Below are 21,920 nucleotides of genomic sequence, written 5' to 3'. Positions count from 1 at the left end.
CACAAATCACGGAGAGGGACATGTCCACTCCCTGGCTTTGCAGAGCGGAGAGAAGAGGTGGGTGTTGCAGAGTCAGGAGCAATTGCTTCTGGTGACCCAGGGCTTCAGTTACCTCCACTGGATTCCTTCGGTTTTGCAGCATTTCTTGCAGGAATGAATTCAGTTGGAGGCTGTGCTACAGAGATGCCTGGTGCCCTGGTCCCTGTTCCCTAGGCACGGCCAATCCTTGCTATCTGTGTAGGTATTTCAGCAAGCATTTGTCAAGCCTCTGATCTCATGCTGCATGAAGTGGGGGATTTGGAATTGGAAGACAGGTTCTGACCTTCTGTTCTTACATTCTATTTGAGGAGCATGTACAAAAGTTCTAATATTATAAACCCATGGGAGAGACAGTACCAGGTAGCATATTAACCCACAGAGTAAGTGTTTATTGACTGACTTCTATATGTAGTTTATTGGATTATTATGGTTGAAGTTCATTGGTCAGTGAACTCAAGGTGTCTGGAAGAAGGGAAAATCTCTGCGGGATGCAAAATTGTATCATTTTTATGGTTACTAACATTATTCCTTGCCATGTTGTTAAACGCATTATGTGGAAACCTCATTGTCACCCTGTTAAGGAGGGACAGTCATCATCCCACTTTACAGGTGGACCCGAGCAGCAGAGAGTCGGGAGGGTCACTGGATGGTGAGGGTCAGGGCTGAGATGGAGCCCTGGTCTGTTTGACTGCAAGGCCTCAATCCCTAAGACCTTGCTCTTCGTGGGAACTGAGCTGGAAGTGGAAGACTAGGCAGTGCCGAGGGGGAACGCTTCTCGTGGGCTGAGCATCGTCAGAGGTTTGAACTTTCCTAAATGTTTCAAGCTTCCGTTTTATTCCAAAGATAAAGAGGAACCTGATACTAGTGTAACCTTCTAAATGCCCCCTGGCAAGGACTTCTCCATCACTAAGCTTGTTCCTGTAGAAGAACAAGCAGAACTCCATCTTCCCAAGCCCGTGCTCTCCCTTTGTGCTCTGAAGGCCCTTGAGCTGCCTGGCTCCCCCATTACTACCTGCATGGGGTAGTAGAGGCTACCTTCAATGGAGTCGTGAGGATTAAATTAGGTAATAGTAAGTGGACTGTTTTTAGAGTAATAGCTCAAACAAGTTAGCTTTTCTTAATTACTATTCTGTACATTATGGTAATTATATAAATTACTATATAAATTATATAAATGTACATTTTACCAAGTCTTGGCTTTAATTTTGATTGCCTTATTACACTCTAACCTCCTCAAGGTACTTCTTACCTCTCACAGCCTAACATTAGGCCCAAGACACAGTACAAGGCAAAAATGAATGAATGTCTAAGGAGGGGCTTGCGTACTTGTATCAGGTGATGCCGAGCGGGAGCTTTGTTAACAGCCTCCTGTGCTTTAGTCAGTTGTGTTTCATTGGCTTGTTTATTTTTTCCTCCCACCTGCCCATTCACCAATCATTGACTCATTTCCCATTAGAGATGAGGAGTGGTGCCAGGAATTAATTTTTTTTTTTTCGTAATGGAGTGTTAAAGAATACAAAAAAATTTAGTGAGAATGGTATAATGAACTTATCATCCGGTTTTAGCAATTGTCGACATTTTATTAATCTTGTTTTAAATATCCCTCTACTTTAAAAAATTTAAAAATAATTAAAAAAAAAAATTTAATTATTTACTTTTTGAGAGAGGAAGGGAGAGAGAAAGAGAGGGAGAGAAACATTGATGTGAAAGATAAACATCGCTTGGTTGGCTTCCATATATGCCCCAACTGGAAACCTAACCTGCAACTCAAGCTTGTGCCCTGACTGGGAATTGAACCAGCGACCTTTGTCTTGCAAGATGGCGCCCAACCAACCGAGCCACACCAGTCAGGGCTACGTCCTCCACCCCCCCGCAACTGGAGCATTTTAAACACCTGAACCATGCCATTTTAGTTGTAAATACTTCATATCTAGCTTTAACTGATAAAGACAAAACTTATTTTGCCTCACAACATTTATAATAATCCCTTAATATCATCCCAAACTATTCATATTTAAATTTCTCACATTGTCTCATAAATTGCCTCTTAATATTTGTTGAATGTGGGATGTGGGGGTGGGTAGGGTGGGGGAGAATAATGGGGGGGAAATGGGGACAACTGTCATGGAGCAAAAATCAAAAAACTAGTTGACTTGTTGAAATCAGGATTTAAACAAGGTTTTCACATTGCACTTGGTAATTGCGCAATGTAAGTCTCCTTTACTTTTGGATAGTGTCCTCTTGTCCCCACTCTGTAACCCCGTTGCCCTGTTGGAGAGGTAGGGTCTTTTGTAGACTCTCTCACACCCAGGATGCGGTGATAGCTTCCTGCTGCTCTCGTCCCCAGTATTTCCTGTGACGTGATGTTAGTCTGGATGTGATTGTCTTCAGGCCCGGCTGGTTAGGCTGGGTGACCTTGAAGTGCATTGTTCTCCTCCAGAGACGTTGGGCCATGTCAGTTGTCGGGCTGCCCTACCCCTGTGACTCCAGTGGGCCCCACCCTGGCAGAGCTCCCCTTCAGCTCCTCACCCAACGTGTTTGGGATTCACTGGTCACCTCATTGACATTTGTCTTTTCATTGGTGGTTGCAAATTGGTGTCTTTCTAACCCTTTTCTTCCTTCTAGGGCCTCTTTTGCCTCCTCTTCCTACCCTAACCTTTTATAATATCCAGCACCTTCACATGTGAACACGTAAAGGGGTCCCCAAGTTTAGCTCATGGATTGGAGTTGGGCTGGTCGTGTAAAAATCAGTGGGGGTCTCTATAAACATATAGGTCCCAGGGTTTCACTCCTGTGGTTTCTGACTCAAAGGGCTGGAGAAGGATTGGGAAGTGTTTTCGGTTTTTAAATCCAGTCGCTCAAATGCAGCCAATCCCAGGGCAGTGGGGGTTTTAAATTTTTCACCCCTTAATATTGGGGAGGATGAAGGTTGCTGATATGTACGCATGTCCTTGTCTGATGTGGCACCAGCCTGGGGACAGCAAGGGGGAGAGAAGCTGGAATGAACTGGGTATGCTGAAGGGATGTCATGGCTTCGCCATGATGCCCCTCACCTGGAAATAGGGCTGCACTGTCTTTTGCTGACCCCAGTCTCTCTCATTGCATGAACCTCAGAAACTTCAAATTGCAAAAATATATTATTTCTTTGTGTCTCTGCCCAGTCTAGATCTAATGACTCTGAGCTATTGGGACTCGAGCATGATGACAGAGGATTTTCGAGGATTACGCTCAACATGTGGCATTCAACTACCACTCCCCAGGAGGGCAGGGGTCGGCCAGGCAGGGAGCTGGTAGGGATGGATAGCTTCTCCAGATAAGCATGGCAGGGACTCGGTTTCTGAAGGGATATGCTAGTAGTGCTGCCTCAACTGCCTGCACGTTTGTCAAAAAGCAAATCCTGGGGTGGAACCCTGGAGTTAGCATCTTTAACAAACTCCAGATGATTTTGCTTTTTGAGGCTCATGGCCCTTGGGGGGGGGTCACTATTATGGGTCCTCAACAGCCTCTAGAGACTCAAAGGCATCTGGAAAAGCAGACAGGGGTTTGGAGCATGTACGGACCTGGGAATTGGGAGACCAGGTTCTCGCCCAGGTCTGCTGGTGACCACTGAGAGACCCTGGGCCGGAGCTTCTCCTCCCCAGGCCTTGCTGGCCCATGTACGATATACACGAGTCAGTTAGACCTGTGATTTAGTTTTTAAAGCACTAGACTGCTGTTACACTCTCGATATTTAAATGGATCAAATGGAGACTGCACTGGTGGTAATGGGGGCATAGAACCAGCTTGCTCAGCCTGGCCACTTTCTTCTTCCATCAGATTTTGGGGCCCTTGCCTCCTGACATCTGCACCAAGCCCTGGGGCTTCGTAAAATCAGTTTGGGAAATGTGGGCCTGGGTGGTGGCTCAGGTTTCTTCTCTCACAGTCAGAGTTTCTGAATTTGATCCTTCTGTGTGTGAGTGTGGTCCCAGGCTTTGGTCTTTGCAGGAACTGAAAAGAGAGTGAAAATGCTGTGAGGCAGGGTATTCTTAGCCCCCTCCTCCAAAATCTAACCTACATGCATTTCTGATCATGATGGATGTGGGGGTGAACTCAGCAAGGCTTTCTGAGTTCCTGCTGTAAACAATGCCTGGCAATGGGCATATGGAATAAGGTAGACACAGCTCCTTTATTCAATAAACTTGCCTTTTATTTGGGGAGGTTCTGACATATGAAAAATGGACTAATTAACAATGCGTGGGAGTATCGCATACAAAATTGGTGCTATAAAGAGAGAGAAGAAAGTGTTGGGGAATAAAAAGTAATATGCACACACCTACAGTTGTTTATCAGAAAGCATGCATGTTGGATCTATTATAGACAGCCAGTTCACATTAGTTTAGGAAGGGATCTATTGGGACACATGATTAGGCATTTCAGGATGTCTCCAACTTCAGGCACTACTGGATCCAGAAGCTCAAACAATGTCATCATGGCTCTTTCCCCATGTCCTGGCTCACCTTTCTGCTCTGACTCACCCTCATTCTAAGGCGGAATTTCCCTAAATGGAAGTGGTATAACAAGTTTCCCAACAATTCTTGGCTTATTGTGATCTTTCACCATGAAACTCCAGAGGGAGACCAAAGTCCTCTCTTTTACAGTGTTCAGACTTCAAGTCTTACAGGCTCAGACTGGGCAGGAGCTCGCTCTGAACCATCCACTCTGTGTAGGGGCAGGGAGAGCTCAGCTTGGCTAGCCTGAGTCACATGACAGCCTTCACAGGTGGTGGGGTGGTGGAGGTGATGGAAGTGGGGACATGAGCACCAGGATCACCCTGCCACAGCTGTATGGGTAGGGTGGGCTGTTCCCCAGAAAAGAAGTAGGCATGCAAAAGTGACAGCTGTGCATCAAAATACAGAACTGAAGAAGAGCAAAATCACTGGTAATCTAACGCTGAAGAGGTTCATGCACACACATGAAAAATACTTAGTATACTTCAAATAAAAAAAATAGCATGACAGAAAACAGTTCATACCATAACATCCCATTTCTATATTTTAAAAAGTATGTATATATTTGTATGTGCACAAATGTAGATGCTTTGAGAGTATAAAAAATAAATGTGCTGGTTTTTTTGTACAGGGTTTTCCCACTTGACAGTTGGGAACATTGTTCCTTCCTACACTATCCTTCCTGGGATTGTCTTTTGTTACACAGCAGTAGAAGGATTCAGCTGGTGCCTGAGCTCCTTCCCGAGAGCTGGGCAGCACTGGGAGTGGCCATTGGGGTCTGCTGTCCCAGCTGTCCCAGCTGTCCTGCTAACTCGTGTTTCAGGTCACAGCATGTCTACTGAGCATCTCCTTTTTGGATCCTTGCCCATGGGACGCGGCTGCTCAGGTCCCATGCAAGCGTGGGGAGTTGAGTGGGGCCTTGACGAGGGGTGTATTGACTACTGCTGAAATAGGAGCCTCAGGACCCAGGCATTTGTGTGTTGACTTTGTCTTGGCAGCCTTGTGCAGAGCTGGTGTTTTGGGGGTCAAGGCAGACGAGAGCAGGGACAACTAAAAGCTGCAGGAACTGGCTGGGGAGAAGTAGGTTCCAAAGTTGAGGGTTGAGTTTGGGAATGACAGTGTGACTGCAGAGAAGTCGTGTGCATGCCAAAGGTTTGGTTGTCTCATTTGCCTGGTAGAACTGTTGCAGGTGATAGCTACAGATGACATAGGAGAGGGAGACATGGGGTGGCCCGAAATGACTGTCATTTGCTTTGAGCTCTGAGGTGCCCTGACTAGACTTGGTGGTGGTTGTGGGGACAGTGCCTCAGTGACAGTGGAAGACCTGTCAGGTCTCTAGCCTGTGTCAGGCCAATGGAGGGCACAGTTTTGGTGAGACCCTTACCTGGTGGCCATGCAGAAGGTCATCCACATTACTCCTGGACCTGAGACACAAGGAGAGCAGTTAGAGAGAAGCTGGGTGATGCTCCTCCTTCTCTGAGCAGGGCCTTTCAAGTTGGGAAGAAATAGGTGGGCTGTGGGCCCCTTTCTTCAGAGGACATTGTACCTGGCTGGGACAGCATGGGGGCTTGTTGGTGCAGGCCCCATGGGTTTGACTCCGGCCCTGCTACTTGCTGGCTGTATGGCTTTGCACAAGTTACTTCATCTTTCTAACCCTTAGTTTCCTCATATCTAAAATGGGAATAAAAATAACATCTACCTTACAGGCTCACTGGAGTTATTAAATGAGGTGATGTACATAAAAATGCTTAGCATACTGCCTGTCAGACAGTAAGTGCTCAGGAAGTGTGGGTGATGCTATCAACAGGTAGCAGAGATAAATGCAGCCTCACTGCATTGGAGCAGAGGAAAGAGCCCTGCCTCACCCTGTACTCTGGCCCATCTCCCCACCTTTGCTGCAAGGAGCATTGTTCGAAAGCTGTGTTCTAAAACATTGATATTATACACACACTGTTACATGGAGGAAAATGAATGGGCAACTAGCATGTCAAAGTAGGATGTGCACACAGCCGGGACTGGTGAATCCTGCATGCTAGTCTGTGTTCCCTCCTGAAGTTCACTTTGAGACTCAGAGTTCCTTCCCTTCCCTGGGCCTCAGTTTCCCCAGATGTAAAATGAGCTTTTGGATGGCTGGTCTTTACACTATTCCCTGGTGCTCTTAGAGCAGTAGTCCATCTGTGGTCAGTTTGATATGCTCAGGTTGTACATAAGATTCCTCTGGAGAATAGGGGCCACTCCTTGTCACCTGCTCTGCTACTTGCACGTGTAGCTCTGGTTGAAATGGGATGAGACACCCAAGGGCAATTCCGTGTTCTTTTCACAGCATCATTAGGATGGTGGCTCTCACCATCTCAAAGATGAGCCAAGTGAGGCTGAAAATGTTCCAGCAACAGGGTCCAATGACCAGCAGCTGACCCCAAGGCTCAGTGTGTAGACGGGGTTCTCTGCCTTCCGCTGGTCACGTCCCTCCATCGCTCGGCCTGTTGTGACAACTGGACCTGCGTTTTGTAAAATAGAGCTGCCACAGGCTGGGTGTATTCAGGGTCCCTGATAAGCTTCCCATCTTAAGATATCACTATCATCCTGTGCTCATATCCCAGACACATTTGTCACGAAGGAAGGGCAGATAGACATCCAGACTTTGTTTGACCTTTATATCACCTCCCTCTGATTGGCTCTGGCTCACCAGCTGCTCTTTTGGGGAGCTGGTGGGTTGACATGGGATTGATTGGTTTTCTCTGCAGGGGATGGGCCTTGGCGTCTCCACCCCTCTGAGCTGAGGAGGTCCTCCAAGGTCCAAGAACCTTGGCCAGAAACAGGAGCATGGATTCATACAGTAGGGTGCGGGTCCAGCTGGGTACAAGGACAGGGTAGCTGGTGAGGACTCAGATGCCCAGTCTTTGGGACCTTGGACAAGTCCCCCGTATCTCCAGTGTCGGGATCCCTGGATGTTCTTGAAAATGAAACAAGAAGATAGATTGATAGAGACTCACTACCACAGGATGAGCCTGCACAGGACGTGTTGGCTCAGAAGCCATCGTGCTGTGGTGGAGAAGTATGCACTTTGGGTCCTGTGGACCTCGATTTGAATCTCAGACCTGGTGCTTACAGGGGAGAAAGTGTTAAGGTCGTTATGAAACTTTGGGCAGATTACTAAACTCCCCTGTGCCTCAGTTTTTCTGAGAAAAGGGAAATGATAATGCTAAGCTTGCAGGATTATTATAAGGGTTGGAATAGTCAACTTGTCTGGTGCCTGTGGTATAGTAAGTACTCAAGATGGTAGTTGTTGTTATTGATATGAAAGTGCTTTATAAAATAGAGACCTGAGGGCTTATGAGGGCTGGTGATTATTGTATTGATTAACAGGATGTTCATTCCAGCTGGATCAACTGATAAATTGGCCACCTCATAGAGAAAAAAGGATTTTGAATTTTGAATGGGGTAGAACCTATGAGTTTCCTCAGTGGTTTTGTTTGGTGGGATCAAGTTGGTTGAATTTTGCTATGAACCAACTAATCATTGAACAGAGAAGCTGAGTCACTCACTGTCTGCAAAAGGCCACTTAGAAAAAGACTTAGTCTTTGCTGTTTGGGAGCAAGCACATTGTGAGCCAGTATGGGAGCTGGCTGCTGACAAGGGGCTCTCAGAATGCATTAACAGAGGCAGGGAGACTGGAATGAGGGAGGAGGCGGTCCTTCTCTATTCTCTTCCGGCCGGGATACCCTTTGAAATCTGGGTTCTGTTCCCTAAGGGTCCCACCGTCAAACCTGAGTCTGTCCTGAAGAAGGTGATTGAGATAGGACAGTTTGGGAGGCCTTGCCACGCAAAGAACAAGAAAGAGAATGAGATTTTCATCCTGGAGAAGAGACGTGTAAGGGTGATCAGTGGCTTTAAACCTCTGAAGGGCTGCCACAGGGAATGAGAGGTGTTTGGTTCTGTGGGACATCTAGGTTGCAGGGTGGGGTGGGGGAGGCATATTCAGCCCAATTTATGATGGTGCCTTGTAGCCAAGAGTTCTCTGTGATGGAACTGGGCCACCTTAGGAGGCAGTGCACACCCCGGCACTAGAGTCAGTTAAACCGAGGCCAGCCAAAGTGAAGCAGTGTGGTGTGGAGGCTGTGAGAACAAGATGTGTCGGATCCGGTGCAAATCCTGGCCCTGCCATTTACCAGCTGCACAGGCCGGGAAGCAAACCTCCCTAGACACAGTGCTTCTACCGATGAAATGGAGATAATGTTTATCGTTCCAGATTGTGAGGATTAAATGAGATAATATAGGTAAAGCCCTCCCCAGTCTCCGGTATAATTATTTCAGATGCTGTGCTCCCCAGGGCTTCCTTCCCACTTCACATTTCTGGGCTTCTGTGAATAAACAGACCCGGGCTCTTTCTCCTTCATTGTTCTCTTTTGTTCTCCACTTTGAACCAATTGCTGTTCCATTGCATTTTGTTAATAATATAACTCTGGAGAAAGCTGGCCTGGTGTGATTGTTTTTAGCGTTTCTTCCTCATTAATTTAGCTCTCCTTCCCCAGCTGATGAACATTTTTGCTTAGCAGAAGTTCATTACTTCTCCCCTCCCCCACTCATTCCAGCGACGCAATTTAAACAACACTAATCCTGTACTTAGTGAGAAAATGGAGTTTTATAATGGGAAACACTCAGTTTCAGAGTTAATCTCTTTTTCTTCTTAAATAGCATTTTTTCCTCAAATCTAATGATGAATTACCATCACTTGTCGTGGCGGAAGATTTGAGAGGGGATAATAGATGTAGGTTATGGAATTTTAGAGTTAGATGGACTCTGGCCCAGCCCCCCGGCTCCCTGTCCTGCAGGTGGGGCACTGGGGCCTCCGGGAATTTGAGTTATGGGTGCCAGGCCAGCAGAATGAATGGTGCATCTTGCACCATTCCTGCCTCTTGCCTGGTGCATCTCTTCTCCCACATCCACGCTGCCCCTCATCTGCTGGGGTGGCAGCAGACTTGAACCCTGTTCCTCCACTGTCTAGCCTGCACTTGGTTAGTTTTTAACTTCACCAAAACCCAGTGTTTTCTTCTACAAACTGCCCATGTGGTAGTAGTTTCTTCTTTGTAGGTATTAGGGTTAGGAAAATATAAATAAAACTATTACAACATTGCTGGCAACTAGAGGGTATAGAAAGAGTATTTGTTGAATGAATGTATAATAAGGTTGTTACCATTATTATTTACCTGACTGGTTCCCATGTGCTGAGCTCCCCAAAGGAGCCTATGTGGTAGGTATGTCCCTACTGTCAGGAGAAGTCTGGAATTGTTGTAATTTTCCAATTTCTGTCTTGATTGTTACCCCCAAACCACATCCATTTCCCGTGGGAATTAACAGTGAATCCCTTCAAATGGAACATCCTTGGGGATCTGTTTTAGGACAGCAGGGAGCTGGTTCCTGGAGAGATGCCTCTTATTCCACAGTCAGGGGCAGAGGGGCCTCTCAGAAGGGGTGGGGGCTTGGCAGCTGTGAACGGCAGAGAGCGGTGTGTCGCTGAGGGTCTGTGAGGGAGAACTGGGCTGATCACACCTTATACCAGTGGGTCTCAGCCAGGGACAATTTTGTTCCAGCCCTTCTTCCCCCAGGGGACATCTGGCAGTACCTGAAGACATTTTTGGTTGTCACAAGTGGCCAAGCCTCTTTCTCTGTGTGTGGTCTTGTGGACAGAGACAAGGGACAGTGCTAAATATCCTGAAGTGCGCAGGGTGGCTCCCACGACAAAGAATGACCTGACTTCAAATGTTGATAGCTCCGAAGTTGAGTCATCCTGCCTCAGGCCATCCTATGGTTTGGTGTTCACAACAGACTATGAAGTCGTAGGAAGGGAGCTAATATTTAATAAGGATAATGGGGCTGGCCTCTTTTGTGCCAGGCATTGAATTAGGCTAAAGTTGGGAAAACAGATTTTAATCTGCGTGCCAACTTGATCAGTGTGTAGGGTCTTCTTGGCCCACGCTATTGATGAGCCTCTGGGCTCAGCGGGAAGGAAGGTGGCCATCAGCTGGCCCCCAGCCTTTCTGCTCTTTAGCCATGTGGCCCTGGGCAGCTCCTTAATCTTTCTGTGCCTTGGCTTTCATACTTATAAAATGCCAACGCTAATAGTATCTACCTCATTGGGCTGGGAGGGTTGCACTAATGGGTGTACCTAATACAGCATAGTGCCTGGCACCCTGCTAGTTATCATCCGTCTCCTCCTCACCGTTAGGGACATACCAGGCTCACCACGTATTTATCATCTTTGTTTTTTTCCAGTTGTATACAACATCCTACTTAAGTAGGCAAGACATGTGTGATTAGTCCCATTTCTAGGAGGGGGAAATTGTGTTTCATGTTGGTTAGAGAGTTCAGAGAAGAGGTTCAGAGGGTTTGAGTGTGGGGGAGAGCCTGTGCAAAGGGTGTTGTCCTCACTCACAAAATACTTGTCAACCAGCTCCATCCCTTGCCCAACTCAGAGCTGTGTGCACAGATCCCCGGGGATGGCTCTTTACTGCACATTTGTACTGTTCAGATTCGTCTGAACTGTGACCTTGTCTTCAGGCGACAAAGGGCACTTCAGCACTGACCTGCCTGCGGGGCTTCTAGAGGAAGAGGGAAGAGGAGCCATGGAGGCCAGAGGTTCACATGTAGGAGGTCCACATGTGGCCTTATTTTGTTGTGGGAGTTATCCCGTGCACTTATTTTTCAAGTTTGAATTTGTGGTCCACATTTAAAAACATAAAGATAGCAAATACAAATTTCAAGTCTCAGTGTCTTTGAAAATGAGAATTGGTTGTACTAGGCTCACCTCAGTAAACCAACGGGTAGCCACTCTCCTCCCTTCAGCTGCCAGCCTTGCTAATTTTCCCCATTCCACACCGTGCCTTAATGCCCCCTCAGCACTGAGCCTGAGCCGCAGCTGCCGCCTGCTCTCTCACACTTGGCCTGCTTCACTTGTTTCCACTGCCGCCTGCCCTGCAGACACAGGAGTTCACAGCTGTTTGCACAGAGCTGATTATAACTACCCCTTACATTCAAAGCATTCTCACATATGTTGACCTTCGCTACCTGTCAGGAAGTCAGGGTGGGGATTATTGTGCCCATTTCCCAGGTGGAGAAATCGAGGCCCAAAGTTAAGCCACTTGCCCAGTATCACACAGCAACTTCAGTGCTGAGTGGGAATAGTTTTGTGTATGCTTAAGCTTTGGACTTAGTTTCTAATCAACTAGGAGAACATGGAAACATTTTACTTTTTTCTAGGGTCCTCTGGTCTAATAGATATTAAAAAAAAGAGGCTGTAGTTTTCAGATTCCATAGATTTCTAAAACTTGCCCCAAATTGGAATACCCAAGCAATAAGATTTTCAACTTTGTTGTCAGCTTTTATTTTTCTGGTAAGAATATTAGTAAACCAGACCAAGTACCATCTGCTACCTCCAGCATTTTGTAAAAGACGGAAGAACATAGCCCAGGAGGAAGGATGGTCTTTTTCAGGAAAGGTATCTTGCATACATTACAAATGTCATTAAGTATTTCCCTATTTTTTCACTTCCCTGTAGCAGATGCAGGGACTAGCTTTTGGAGAATCGCTGGGCTGGGAGAGATTTAAGCTTACTCATTGTAGGTTTTTCCTCTTCCAGTGCTATATATAGTGAGAGCCAGGGCACCAGTCCTGCCCCCAGACAGACATTGGAGTGCCAGACTGCATCCCTGACCCCCCATGCACTGTAGGTCACTTGGGCGCATTTTCTCAGGTCTCTGCTCTGCCCGTTTCCAGAGCCTCTAGGCTCGAGAGTAAAGAAATCATCTGGTCCTTGCAGAAAGATTTTTCAAGAGCTAGGAATAAATTGCTGGTCACAAATGGAGCTTCTGCTAAGTGCAACCCTGCTGAGGGCTCTCCATTGGGTGACACACAGGGCCTGCCTGACCTCAGAAAACACCAACTCTAGAAACCGGTCTCAGAGAATTGGAGGCAAATAATCTATAAACAAGAGGTCGGGAGACAAGTGGTTGAGTTGGTTTTACTACCCATTTACTGTGCAACCCTGGGGAACCCACCTCCCCACTCTGCCTGAGTTCCTTTCTCAATGAGGCGGGGGGCGGGGGTTGGACTGGAAGACTTAAATTCCCTCTTACTTCTGACAAGCTGTGATTCAATCCAATTCAATTTTTAAAATCAAAATATCAAAGGGGAAGGCCCTTAAAGGTCATCTAGCAGAAGTACCCTCCATCTGCTCAATTAAATGCCAAGGAAAACTCCTCAGCCACAAGATGTCCCACCTGTCCCTCGGAGCGGGGCTTTGCTCTGAGAGGCAGAGACATGGAGTGAAGGAATTACCCTGTGCAGCTTTGAAGGGTGAGCAGAGGGCCTCATGGTCTGGTTCGAACTCAGTTTTTCTACGTCACTGGCATGCAAGGCTCTGACCCCCTGAGGAGTCTTCTTTTTCCATTGTATTTGTTAAGGCTCCACTTCATCTTTTCTTTTTGTTTTCAGCTAGGAGCAAATTATGTCAACCTCTGTGGATTTACATCCCTGCTGTGATTTTTCCTGTGGAGCCCCTGGGAATGAGGAATAGGAAGGTGGGGTGCCACTCATGGGTCCTTAGAATAGAAGGTGTTAGAGGAACACACAGAAATGGTTTGGTTTGCATCCCTACCTGAAGAGAGAATCCCTCCAGGTGCCTTCCCATCAAGGGCTTGTGCAGCCTCAGCTCAGCCCCTAAGGGACCCACTCTGAGTGTTGGCATAACACTGAGTGATGGTCTCTTCACTGAGCTGCAGTCTCCTATCTGAGATTTTTTTTTTTTACCAGTTGTTTCTGGCTCTGTCCTCTGCTGCCGCTCTGATGAAACCTGTTTCCTTCTCAGTTTTCAGGCGGGCTTTGCACCCCTCCTCTCAGCTAAGCATTCCCTCCATCCCCAGGCATGCTATATTGGGTTGGCCAAAAAGTCCAAGTGATTTTTTCTATAAAATGAAAGACACATTTTTCATTTTCATCAATGACTTTATTGATTTGGGTATTTAGAGTATGTTGGCTATCTCCCACTATTGGCTTCTAGTGGGTAGAGGCCAGGGGTGCTGCTGAACATTTTTCAATGCATAAGACAGCCCCACAGCAAGGAATTATTTTGTCAGAATGACTATAGTGCCAAGAAACTTGACAAACCACTCTTGACATGTTTGATAAGTCACAGCACCCTCTCCATACACTGCACAAATCTTTTTTTGTGTTTCAGTTGCATTTTTACCTTTCTTGAAATAGTAAAGCATAATATACCAAAGATATTGCATGTTTTCTTCCATCTTCAATATTAAAATGACTGCTCAAAAATCTATCAATTTGGATAAGTTTATTTCCTAAATGCATGCTGCTGTGACAGCTGTCACCGCACAATCTAACAAAATTGTTTCAAATGAAGCTAAAGACAACTAAGCACTACTAGAGCCATTGTACAAAAAAAAACAAAAAACACCATAATGCAGATTTTGGCCAAGCTAACAATTCTAGGCTTCTCACCATTCCTTGGGCCCCACCTTAATTTACTCATTCAATTACTCATTCAATAAACTTATTCTAACTTGAAAAATTTTATTTGTTGAATTTAGAGAGAGGGAGAAGGAGAGAAAGAGAGTGAGAGAGAAACATCAATTTATTGTTCACTTATTTATGCTTTTGTTCATTGATTCCTGTATGAGCCCTGACTGGGATCAAACCCACAACCTTGGTGTGTTGGGACAATGCTCTGACCAACTGAGCTACCCTGGCAGGACCTCAACAGATATTTATTAAATGCCTACTATGTATGTGCCAGACCTTGTGCTGGGCGCTGCTGATGGAGACCTGCTTCTTGGCTTCTGGAGTCTGGCAGGAAAAACATACAAAAGCAAATAATTCTGAAGTTACATTGGGTGGGTTTAAACTCCAGCTCCACCACTTGCCATTAGTGATGTTGACCAAGTCATTTGACCTTTTCGGTCCATAGTTTCCCCATCTGTTGGATGTAGGGAAATAATAATGACTTTCATTTATTAGGAGTTGATAAGTGAGAGTGCTTAGAATCATGCTTGGCCCATTGTAAACACTGAGAGAATGTGAGCTATCGTTACTCTGCCGCAGTAGAGCAGAAGAGATGCTGAGGTGCATGGTGTGAGGGATCACGGAATCAGAGACAGCTTTACTGAGGAAGGAACATTTAAACTGAGGCTTGCAGGGTGAACAGGAGCTGGGCAGGTGAAGAGAGAGAGGAGTACAGTCTAAGCAGAGGAGACAGCATGTACAAAGGTCCTGAGGCAGGGCAGGTGGTGGGCGTGTGGCAGGAGCTGGAAGCAAGCCAAAGTGGATGGAGCTTGGCAGTGGGAGATGTGGGGTTGGAGTGGTGACTAGGTCTGTGTGGTGTGGGCTTCATGGGTCTTTGGAAGGGCTTGGATCTTCTAAGCACAATGGCCAATACAGGGCTTCATGTGGTAGAGAAGTGTGACAAAGATTCTGGCTGCTCTATGGATTCTGAGTACATGTAATTCTCTGGGGTCATCCTGTCTTTTAATTTGTACCCTCTATTGTTTTCTTAAAAATTTTTTTATTTATTTTTCGAGAGAGGAAGGGAGGGAGAGAAACATCAATGTGTGCTTGCCTCTTGTATGCCCCCTACTGGGGACCTGGCCTGCAACCCAGGCATGTGCCCTGACTGGGAATCGATCCAGCGACCCTCTGGTTCACAGGCCAGGGCTCAATCCACTGAGCCACACCAGCCAGGGTCCCTCTGTTCCTATTAGTGTTAAAAAAAAAACACAAAAATCACATTTGTTCTTTGGGCAGTTTCAAAGAAACAGTGACTCATATTCAGGGTCTCATCCCAGAAAGCCTTTTTTTCACATACTAGTCTTCAAACTCTCTAAAGAATTGCCTGATAAGATGTCACCAATTGCAAAGCTTTAAGTATTATCTTATCCAGAAGATTGAACATCCTTTGGGCTGGAAATCTTTAGATTACAAGAGCACAAACTCCCACAGACTGGGTTCAGGCATTGTGACAGGTGGTGGGGGGTGATAGCTTTGGGTGAGGGGCTTTTATGTTGTCCCAAAATCCTGAGGCACTCCTACCCCTCTGCTCTCCAGGCATGAACACCCACAACTCTGTGCCATTTTGGGACACTCAAGGACACCTTTGAACCAAGACTTGCAGAGAGACAGTTCTTTTATGAGGCACCATGCCCTCATTCCTTTCCAAGAAGCCGGGTATCTCTTCCTCCTTTTGTCAGGGACACCAAAATAACAGGGCAGGAGTTGGGTGGGTCGTAAGTGACCTGCTGACATCAGGGCAACAGATCAAATAATTAATTTTCTTCTAAATCCGGATTATGTGGCTGTAACTCCCAGGAACTATTTTTAGTGCCCATCAGTCTTGTTCTGGTTGTGAGCATTTGTTGAGGTGTGCACACAAACACATGCACACACATACTCAAACAGCAGTGCCTACGGGTGTGTATGCATGAGCAACCTTGATGGCAGTTCACTCCCAGCCAAGGACTGGGAGTAGCTTTCTCGGAAGGAGCCCTTGGCTCAGAGGATGTTCAGAGTCTTAATTGTGAATTCTTAATTTCCATGGGTAAATTTCTCAGGTACAACTATTGATTTTCAAAGAATAAACTGCTATGCTTCAACTTCTCTTTTCAATGTTCCTCTATTTCAATTCATAGAGGGTGGCTCCCTATCCCTCATTTCTCCCCAGAGGTCAGATGAAGAAGAAACCCAAATATAAATACAAAGCAGGGGCCCAAAGCAGGCAAACTTTGGACAGGTGAGGCAGTTTCTTCCTGCCTGCCTGCTTTCCCTTCTTCTACCCGCCACGCCACTTTCTCTTGTTGTTTTTCCAGGACTCAGCATTGTCCATTTCCACAAATCACTTTCAGTGTAATAGAGCAAACAGCTAAACAAGCAACTGCAGCAAATAGTGACGTGTACTCTGATGGGGAGGCCGGTCTCTCTGGGAGTATTCGTCCTAGCGTAGAGTCAGGAAAGGCTCCTGGAGGAAGTGACATTTCAGTGGAGAGCTGGGGGATGAACACATTTAGAGGGAGTACCAGAAGTTGAGGTCAGTTGGGGAAGGGAGGGAGGGGGAAGGAGGTGGAGAGGTGGGACAGGCCCAGGCAGGGCACAGCACGTGCAAAGACCCAGAACAAGGGGAAGCACAGCACAGATGGGGAGCTGAGAGGAGAGCTTGGAGAGAAGAAGCTTGTGGGAGGTGGAGAAAGGCAGTGGCCCCACCATGCAGGACTCAGTAAACCAGTCTAAGTGGTTTGGATTTGATCTTGGGCCAATGGGAAGCTAATGAAGGGTTTTGAACTGAGGAGTGGCATGGTCAGACTTGAGTATCGGTAAGATGGCTAGTGTGGAGAATGTGTTCATGGGGTGAATCTGAAGGAAGGGCACCTAGTCAGGGGGCTGTTGTTATTGATCTGGTATGAGACAATGGTGTTCTGGATGGAGCAACATCTACGTGTGCTCCTGGAGACTGGGCTCTCCAGGGTTAAAGCCACCGTGACCCTGAGCCAACTCAGGGAGCCTTTAGGTTGTTTCACACCTGTGCTAAGTGCTTCATCAATGGGCTCCATCTACCCCGTGTACAATGCTGCCAGGCAGTGCTACCTCCAGCTGCCAAAAGGGACAAGGACCTGTGCCTGGCAACTACCAGAATAAGGTGCTGCTTAAGAAAGGGCTTTGGAAAATGTAAGCCCCACTCACAAGGGTGACTTAAGAATATTTTTTTAAATTACAGTTGACAATATTATGATAGTTTGGACCAGAGGGTTTGCTCATTTTGAGAGTCTTGTCACATAAGAGAGTTGCTAAACTCATTCGTATTCATTTTTTTGTTTACAACAGTCTCTTTTGTTATTTTATGCTTCCTGTTTTATTATTTTCTGTGTTTTGTAAATTAGATGTTATTTTTTTGCGTAGTGGTGCTGAGTTGTTCTATCCAATTATTTTGTTTTGAGAGTAATACTTTATTTACGTGTATCTAATCTTGTCGAGAGCAAACTCGCCTTTGCAGTAAAACATTTAGGACACTTTCAGTGACTTCTGGTGTCCTCGAGCACATCTTGCTCCTTTTACATATAATCTTGGGATTTAGGTCTAGATTATTGATGCTAACTTACTACTTTTTATATTCTATTTCCATAATAACTTTTTCAATTACTGTTGACATACAAGATTATTTTAGTTTCAGGTGTACAACATAGTGATTAGACATTTATATAACTTGTGAAGTAATCACCCTGATAAGTCTAGCACCTAGCTGATGCCATACAACAATGATTTTCACATTGTTTTATCTAGAATTATCATTATTGAGATTCATTTCTTGTTACTTTTCAGTGTTTTTATTTATGTATTTTTAGAGGTGGGGAGAGAAATATTGATGTGTGAGGGAAGCATCGACTGATGATTGCATCTTGTGTGCCTCCAGCTGGGGACCTGGCCCGAAACTCAGGTATGTACCCTGACCGGGAATTGAACCATCCATCTTTTGGTTCGTAGGCCAATGCTCAATCCACTGAGCTACACCAACCAGGGCACCTTTCAGTGTTTACTGTCAATATTTTTATACAGTCTTTTTATACCATTATTCCTCTATTTCTGAGGTCCTCCTATTTTTTATCTTCATTTCTTCCTTCTCTGGGGTATACCTTAAAATGACTTTTTAAAAGGGAACATGGGTAGCATGTTTTTCTGAGCCCTTGCCTACCTGGTGCAAGTGGGCTGAGTGTGGTTATGATTCATTTCAGAGTAGGAATTTGAAAACTGCTTGATGTTTGTTCCTTCAGAGAAATTGCATTTTCTTTAAATCGCTGCATGTGTGCAGCATTAAACCCTATACTCATATAATTTCTAAAATTTCTTAATGTGAGTATGGATTTTAATTGAATTGACCCAGAAACCAGTAGACTTCTTCAACCTGTGTTTTCATGAGTTTTTTCCATCTGTGTGCATTTAACTTTTATTTTATCTTAGATCATCGCTTCGATTCTTTTGTTCTAATGCCGCTTTCAGGAATGCTATCTACATATTAGCTAGTTAATTTCTCCCAGTTTTTTCGTGGCTGGAATCTTTTGCCTCTCTTTTGCAGTCGGGAGAACACTCACATTACTGTCATAATTTTTCTGCTTTATCGGATCTACTTTTTTACTGCCTATGCTCTGTATTTTGATGCTGTTATTATATTTTTAGTTTTCATTAAATCCTTTAAGAAATCTGATTTGTTTTTATTTCATTCCATCCTTTATCTCACTGGGTCATGTTGTATTTGTTATCTTTCTGAATTGGCCATCTGTCCTCGTGGTTCCCTGTTTATTTCATGGATGCCAGATCTCTGTGCTCTGGTGAGAACAGAAAACAGTTGTTGGAAATTTTCTTCTGTATCTTGCTGTAGATTATTTCTGGGGTCTTTAGGATAATCTTCCTTTTCCTTGTTCTGCATCATTCCCCACCTCCCCAATGCTTATAGCTGTTTTTTAAAACTAGTTATCCTTCTAAATATCTCAACATTCAAGTCCGTGGCCTTCCCCTCGCCCTGGTCTGAGTATGTTTGTGTGGTGGTGGTCAGCTTCACAGCTAGAGGGTGACATGATGCGAATCGCTCCCCATGCGATTTCTGGTTTCCTGAACATTCATCTTCGACAGTGATCCTCAACTGAGGGTGATTTTGTCCCCCAAGGGACATGTAATAATGTCTGGAGTCACTTTCTTTTTTAAAAAATATATTTTCTTGATTATACCATTACAGTTGTTCTATTCCCCCCCTTCATTCCCCTCCACCCACACACTCCCTCCCCCACCATTCTCCCCCCTCCCTTAGTTTATAACCATGTGTCTCAAGTTCTTTAGATTCTATATTTCCCCCACTATTCTTGCCCTTCCCCTATCTATTTTCTACCTACCATCTATGCTATTTTCTGTGCCTTCTCCCCCCTTCTCCTCCTCCCACTCCCCTATTGCTAACCCTCCATGTGTTCTTCATTTCTATGGTTCCACTCCTGATCTAGCTGTCCTCTTGGTTTGCTTTTGTTTTAGGTGTGGTTGTTAATAACTGTGAGTTTGCTGTCCTTTCACTGTTAACATTTTTCATCTTCTTTTTCTTATATAAGTCCCTTTAGCATTTCATATAATAAGGGCTTGGTGATGATGAACTCCTTGAACTTGACCTTATCTGAGAAGCACTTTATCTGTCCTTCCATCCTAAATGAAAGTTTTGCTAGATAAAGCAATCTTGGTTGTAGGTCTTTGGATTTCATGACTTGGAATACTTCTTTCCAGCCCCTCCTTGCCTGTAAGGTCTCTTTTGAGACTCTCTGCTGACAGTCTGATGGGCACTCCTTTATAGGTGACTGTCCCCTTATCTCTTGCTTCTTCTAGGATTCTCTCCTTCATTTTAGTCTTGGCTAATGTAATTCTGATGTGCCTTGGTGTGTTCCTTCTTGGGTCCAACTTCTTTGGGACTCTCTGAGCTTTCTGGATTTCCTGGAAGTCTATTTCCTTTGCCAGACTGGGGAAGTTCTCCTTTATTATTTGTTCAAATAAGTTTTCCATTCGTAGCTGTTTCTTTCCCCCTTCTGGTACCCCTATAATCCGGATGTTGGAACGTTTAAAGATGTCCTGGAGGTTCCTAAGCCTCTCCTCATTTTTTTTGAATTCTCATTTCTTCATTCCTTTCTGGTTGGATGTTTTGTTCTTCCTTCTGGTCCATTCCATTGATTTGAGTCCCAGTTTCCTTTCCATCGCTATTGGTTTCCTGTGCATTTCCCTTCATTTCAATTAGTTTAGCCTTCATATGTTCCTCTAATTTGTGACTATAATCAACCAGTTCTGTTAGCATCCTAATAAACAGTGTTTTGAATTGTGCTTCTGAGAGGCTGGCAATTTCTCAGTCACTGAGAGTTATCGGCTCTGGGACTTTGAGTTCTTCTTGCGCCATCTTTCGGGCTGTTCATGCTTGTTCCAGAGCAGGATCGGAGCCGTAAGGTGTTCACCAGAGCAGGGCAACTCAGTCGCTGGGTTGTGACGTTGTATGTGGGGGCGGGGTCAACGAGGAACTATGCTGTTCTGCCTGCCGCCTCCCGCTGCGGCCCCCACAGGTGCTGCAGCTGTCACTGTTACTGGGCCCGAGCATTTTGTCCCTCTGCACACGAGTGTGCCACCGCCGTCAGCCCTTGCCCCCTGGGGCCTACGTGGTCTGTCTCACTGTACACGAATGTGTGACCTTGGTCAGTCTGCCCCGCACCCCAACTGGTTCCAGGCTGCCTGCATGCCTAGGTCAGGGGATCTGTCCTGCCTGACCGTGCTCGCTGCTGGCTCCGCCCCTCTTACCATCCCATTGAACGGTTAGTGGTTGTCGGACTTCTGTATACCTCAGTTTTCTGTTTTTTGCTGTGTCTTTGTATTCAAAGTTTACTTTGTAAACCGTTGTTGTATTCAAACTTGGTTATGGGAGAAGGCACAGGGTTTCCACCTATGCCTCCATCTTGGCGGAAGTTGTGGAGTCACTTTCAGTTGGTACAGATTGGGAGGGGGTACGTATGCTTCTGGTATCTAGTAGGTGGAGGCCAGGATGCTGCAGACAGGATGCTGCATGGGATACTCCAAACCAGAAGGAAGGAAGTGGCCCCAGGTGTTCATAGAGGCCACACTGAGAGACTCTGACCTATGGCACTCCATCCTGCTCAGGTGGCCTTTCACTCCAGTCTCTCCACCTTTCTTTCTGATACTTCGAATCAATGGAACACATGTAAAATCCAATTTTCAGCAAAATACAGGGGTGGACCAAAGTATGGTTTACAAGTTGTGAGTATGTGAGTTTACTTTTGTTATTATTTATTAATTGTATTACTTACTTGTATTACAACTGTAACCTTACTTTTGCCCACCTTTCTGTATGACTACCAGAAATCCTTTTTTATTTCTTTGTCAGATTGGATTGTTTTATGTGTAAGAATGACATGCGCCAGGGTGCAGTTTGCCATGTCCAGCCCTCCCTGCTCTGTGCCCACAGAGGTGCTGTCCCACAAAGCAGTGGGGCATTGAGAGCAGTGGAGCAAGAGTGGTGCAGCAGGAGAGGGCTGTGTGCATTCACTCAGTCCTCTGGTGGACACTTGTTTACTGTGGCAAGTACCAAGTAAGCACCACGTACCAGGCTCTGTGCTCCAGCCTCCTCAGAGGGCCGTGTCCATGTGACAACGAGGTGACAGTGCGGTGGCGAGCCATCTCTGAGCAGATCCTTTATGGGGTTTCACAAGACGAAGCCTGGATATCTGAGACAAGGCTTTGGTAAATTGTTCACCAGCCACGTCAGCTGCCTCGCCACAAGTACACATTCCCCCTGGATTTGCTCTTTGTTTCTCT

The 21,920-nt window shown here is 45.7% G+C and overlaps 1 long non-coding RNA gene across 1 annotated transcript; it reads right to left on the bottom strand.

Annotated features, from left to right (window-relative positions):
• Positions 1 to 1,762: 1,762 nt before the first annotated feature.
• Positions 1,763 to 15,739, bottom strand: LOC118986213 (uncharacterized). The gene is made up of 3 exons (XR_005066322.1): positions 15,730 to 15,739; positions 15,179 to 15,248; positions 1,763 to 1,794 (listed from the first exon to the last, which is right to left on the bottom strand). It is a non-coding gene; the product is annotated as an uncharacterized LOC118986213 (long non-coding RNA).
• Between the last annotated feature and the right edge of the window lie 6,181 nt (positions 15,740 to 21,920).

This window comes from Sturnira hondurensis, unplaced genomic scaffold (genome assembly GCF_014824575.4).
Source record: "Sturnira hondurensis isolate 20B ecotype Veracruz unplaced genomic scaffold, ASM1482457v3 Scaffold0004152, whole genome shotgun sequence".
Lineage (NCBI taxonomy): Eukaryota > Metazoa > Chordata > Mammalia > Chiroptera > Phyllostomidae > Sturnira > Sturnira hondurensis.
The sequence above is the reverse complement of the archived record's forward strand: the minus strand, read 5'-3'. Positions and strand labels throughout refer to the sequence as shown.